Raw genomic sequence first — 6,009 nt, 5'->3', positions numbered from 1 at the left:
CCATCTCAAAGGCTGGTGTTCCTCCTTCTTTGACTTTGGGTTAGTTTTTTCAACGAGATAGGGATTCGTTCGCTTTATCGTACTGAGTGGGAGGCTCATAGGAAGAAGGGATTGTGTTTTCGTTGTGGTCAACAATATGGGCCGACTCACAAATGCCATGAGGGTACCCTTCGGGTTTTGTTATTGGGAGAGGATAAGTATGATGCTAAGGAGGGGGCTGTTTTTTTTTTTTTTTTTTTTGGTTAAAAAATCAGTTTTTAGATGCTGATATACAGACAAGGTTTATTCAAGATTCAGTTGCTCCATTTGCAAGTCTTGAGGTCAAGACTTAATTGAAGGGGAAAGTAGTGATACGGTTCCGTCTCAAAAGATTTACTTCAATAGTTATATTGTATAGATGGAAATAGGGCAAAGCCAACAAAAGATTAGGAGTATTAATATAAATAGTAATGAAATGTAATAGAGGTTAGCTCCTGCATGTGTCATGAGAGAGGGCATGTCACTGAAACCTTCTATGTAATTACCTTTTAGTTTCATCATCACCCATCTATAATAAAATCTTTCCTATGTTTATCTTTATTTTTCATATTCCATTTCAAAATTAATTGATAATATAACCGTTTCCTATCATTGGTCTGACCTACTCTTTCTCTGCTCTTTCCACTTCGATTTCACTTTCTGCGTATCGGTAAATCTGATTTCCAATTCAATTATGGTGAATCAGAATTCTCGTTTGGACATTCACGAACAACATATTCAACATCTTCAATCTGATGTTGCTGAAATTAGGGTTTCCCTCTCTGCGTTAGAATCGGATCGAGTTGAATGGGCTGAATTCCGTAAGGTGATGCTCGCTTGGTTGAAATCTTAGGAGAAGAAGCCTATTGGCGACTCTTCTAGATCGGGATCTTCTGGTATGGTTTTCACATCATCGGGGCAGAAATCTGATTCAATTGATGCTCCTTCTGGATTACCGTGGCCCCAAACGGCTGAAGGTATCGGAAACGAGTCAGGGACGGTGTATCAGAAGGGTGTAGCATGGCGTCCACATCCTTGTCCAAATACATGGCTTCCAAGCGAGACTAGGAACGATGTAAGCACACCCATTGCTTCACATTAGGTTTTAAACCAGCTAAAAGTAACCCAAAGAGTGAGATTCTGGCAACCTGGGGACCAAGGACTATAGGTACTCGAAATCGTCGATGCAGTCATAAATCAAGTCAGATTGCTGAATCGTAGCTAATTGTTCATACGTGTTTTGAATTTCCAAGAAACTAAAACGCTGCAACAGTTTTGATTAAAATTCAAGCCAAGAGATAAATGGAAGAACCTGAGTGATAATAGTAAACCAGTGTTGAGCAACATCGATCATACTCAATCGAACAAGTTGCGACCGAGAAGCATCGCCAGTGTCGTTGAGATTGAAGAAATTGTTAGCCTTCTGGATCCAACCTTGAGGATTAAAACTAACGAACTTAGGCAATTTCACCTTGTTCACCTGTGGCGAACATCTGGGTTAGGGGATGGGCTGTTTCGTCTGGGCCATTCTAGGCCTCACTCTTGTTTACCTCCTATAACCCTCGATCTGGGTTCCACGGCCTAGCCCAACTCCATCCGACCTGGTTCCATCTCAAAGGCTGGTGTTCCTCCTTCTTTGACTTTGGGTTAGTTTTTTCAATGAGATAGGGATTCGTTCGCTTTATCGTACTGAGTGGGAGGCTCATAGGAAGAAGGGATCGTGTTTTCGTTGTGGTCAACAATATGGGCCGACTCACAAATGCCATGAGGGTACCCTTCGGGTTTTGTTATTGGGAGAGGATAAGTATGATGCTAAGGAGGGGTCTATTTTTTTGGTAGAAAATCAGTTTTCACATGCTGATATACAGACAGGGTTTATTCATGATTCAGATGCTCCATTTGCAAGTCTTGAGGTCAAGACTTAATTGAAGGGGAAAGTAGTGATACGGTTCCGTCTCAAAAGATTTACTTCAATAGTTATATTCTATAGGGGTAAAAAGGGCAAAGTTAAAACGTAATAGAGGTCAGGAATTGAGTTGTTAGTTTGTTAGGCTCCTGCATGTGCCATGAGAGAGGGCATGTCACTGAAACCTTCTATGTAATTTTCTTTTGGTTTCATCATCATCCATCTATAATAAAATCTTTCCCATGTTTATCTTTATTTTCCATATTCAATTTCATAATCAACTAATAATATAACGGTTTCTTATCAATCACACTAAGAAAGGTTGAGTTATCCTTTCAACTAATTTGAATGATGATCTTGTTGGTTTGACTTTAAAACGTGTTTCCCAGTTAGATTTTAATTTCACCAAATGACTAATCAATTAGAAATTTGAATGCCGTACATATATAAAAATAACAAAGATACAGACTCTTTGATCATGCTCGATTAGACAAATCATTATCACGTTAATTTCACAAGTATCCATGAGAAATAACAAATGAACTTAACTATTTATACCTATCTAGAGAATGTTTCAGACCATGCATTACGACTTCCTATATAGGAAAACATGATCCTCTTTACCGTAAACTAAAAGGCCCTCGAATTGTCACATAAAAACTTGTTCAACTAAATTTAAAATTTTAATGTAGAAGAGGTTTTCACCTCATGAGAAATCACTTAGTGATTTATTATGTGTTGCAACCATTGAGAACCTCACCAGAGCCGATTTCCTCTTTTTTGGGGGGAACCCCTTATTTACAATAGTATTGCTTTGAACCTAGATAAATCATACCTATAAGAAAATGGTAAACATTTATGGATTGATTATTTCATAATAATTCATTACAATATATAGAAAATAGAAAGCAAACTCTAAAAGATCACTTGCATCCCCCTATGGTAATAGAACCAGAGCCCGTCTTTGGTTGTTAATAATCTATTCAATTGCTTTATTCATCGGACCAACCAACCAATTTGATGCTTCATGACTTTTAACCATTGCTTTATGAGATATTTGTTTATAGAAGTCAAAACCTCTTTAACTAGTAGTGCACATGCCAATCATTCAACATCCCTCTAGCCGGCCGGTAGCACATATGCTATAATACCATTACTAGGGTATAGCCCAATACACGGGTGGAAAAACATGTCAATAAACATAATAAATTTAAACAACAAATTCATGCATAACTAAGTTATTGAATAAGTGTTACCTTAAATTTAATCTTCAGATTCCAAATAGTTTAGAAGATCATCAAAATTTGACTCATAGTTCTCACACTCTAACAACTAATTTACATTCTCGCTAACTTCATTTTCCAAATCCAAATGTGCCCTTTCTTTTCTAACATTAGCAAGATTCAAGTGATTCAAATCTCTTAAAAGAAACATAGATTCTAATATTGATTTAGAATAGTGATCGTGTTACACACGGTGGAACATATTTAAAACATAATATATATGTAACATCATATAAATTTAATAAAATGCAAATGTTGTACTTATAAATAAATGATATATTTCAATATTGTTCAATATGGTTCCAAATGATAGTATTTGAACTAACAATATATTTCAAACCCGAGTAATATTTAAAACGAAAGTACGAAATAATTCGTAGTAGTTGTAGTAGAGATTATAATATTGGATTTAAAATTGAAATAGATTGGAAGATAATTTTGAATTTCGATTTGAAAATATTAAAGTCTATAACTTATTTTTGTAAAGTTCGTATAAAAGTTGAAAATTATAGTCAAATCATTATTCATTATCATTATTATAAAAAAAGTCTAAATCATATACCAAAGATGCATACAATTACCGGAAAGTTAATTTGAATTTGTAATTTATATATATACAATATTGTATACAATTACCAAAGATATTTTTTATATATATACAATATTATATATTGTATATGGTCCTTAAGTTATTAACCTTTATAAATACAATTAGATTAAGTTGTTTAAATGTAACAATATAGTCAAAATTTAAATGCATATAAATAATATATTTTAGTCAAATCATTATTATTAATATGGACCATTAATTATAAATTAATGGTTAATCATATACCAAAAATATTTAAAATTATCATATTCAAAGCATTAACCTCCACTTACCTTAAATATGTAAGGTGAAATTTGAGTGCGTGATCAATTTTATAACTATCCATTACATACACTTATTTATGTAAGATATAATGTAAATAGAAACGATAATGAAAATTTTGAAATTAGAATATAAATAGTAATCAGATAGTTTTGTAAATTATCAAAATATTATCAAAATAAGGTAATATAACTTATATTTGAACATTTTAGTCAACTTATTATTTAAATTATTGATCATTAATTCTAAAATTAACTTATTTAAATGTAAAAAAATAGTCAAAATTTAAATGTATATAAAAAATATATTTTTAGTCAAATCATTATTATTATTATGGACCATTAATTATAAATTAATGGTTAATCATATACCAAAATTGTTTAGAATTACCATATTCAAAGCATTGACCTACATTGACCTTAAATATGTAAGGTCAATTTGAGTGTGTGATCAATTTTATAACTATTCATTACATATACTTATATATGGTGATCAATTTTATAACGATAATAATTTTTTAAATTAGAATATAAATAGAAATCAAATAGTTTTGTAAATTATAAAAATACGGTAATATAAGTTATGTTTTAAAATGTAGTCAAAATTTAAATCTATATAAAATAATATATTGTAGTCAAATCATTATTATTATTATGGACCATTATTTATAAGGAAAGTCAATATTCAATATTGATGTTAATTAAAGTGTGATTGGGATAATTAAAGTATTTAAATTACAATATTTATGTTAATTCGGTTATTTAAACAACTAAGGAAAGTCAAACTAAATAAATTGTATTAATGAGAGAATTAAATATGTACATGAATATACATGATTTTTCAAAAAATAAATATACATCAATATAAAAAAATACATCTTATAAAGTCATCCTCAATCCGTGAAATTAGATCATATGAGTGGGGCATTAACCTGAAATAATAAAATCGAATATTAATATTGATATTATGGATTATTTTAATTATAATTAATAACCGAAAAATTTTAAAGGTGTTACCGGAAAAACGAAAATGTGAGAATGACCATGGTATCTCGGATTTTTTTCGTAGAATTTAAGTTGAAATTAGGTTGTATGACTCGTGACATTCACCTGAAATTATAAAGTAGAGTATTAATGTTTATGTTATGGAACATTTGATATTTAGTTTATAGCCGAAAATTTTAAATGTCTTACCGGAAAATAACAAATAATGATAATAACCGTGGTATCTCCGTTTTTTTATTAAGAAGCTAAAATCAATTTTCCGTAAATCAATCGTGTAAATTACCCCGAAATAATAAAGTTTTGTTATAACATTGATATTATGGAATATTAGAATTATAATTTATAACCGGATAATTTAAATGTCTTACCGGAAAAACGAAATAATGATACTGAATATGGATGAAGCTGATTTATATTTAGAACCTAGAAGAAAAACATGTATAACAAAAAAACAGGAAAAATATTAAACTTCAAATAAATATAAAACACCCATTGTTATAGGTATAACACATAAAGATCTACAATAACCGGAAGAAAATATGATGTTGCCGGAAAAGGTTAGATCTACAATAACCGGAAGAAAATATGATGTTGCCGGAAAAAGATATAACCTTGCTGGAAAATCATATAACATTGTTGGCCATTAAAGTATAATATATAACATTACCGGAAAACGATTAATCTCGATCTACATTACCGGAATATAGAAGATGGTGGAGTTAGTAAGCCAAGAGAGAGAGAGATTAAAATGATTAGGGTGGTAAATTTTAATGTTTAAATATAGTGTGTAAGATGACACGTGGCAGAATATTAGAGCACATGGAAATGAAAACATGCTGACTGGATTGCACATGTGGACAGCCTAGAAGAAAGCCATGTGTCCACATTGTATTATTTTAATAGTATTTAAAGATGTCATATATCAAC

Source organism: Bidens hawaiensis, unplaced genomic scaffold, assembly GCF_021521415.1.
Source record: "Bidens hawaiensis isolate Kalapana, Puna unplaced genomic scaffold, B.hawaiensis_p1.1 tig00032376_1, whole genome shotgun sequence".
NCBI classification, from domain to species: Eukaryota; Viridiplantae; Streptophyta; class Magnoliopsida; order Asterales; family Asteraceae; genus Bidens; species Bidens hawaiensis.
This window is presented reverse-complemented; position numbering follows the sequence as displayed.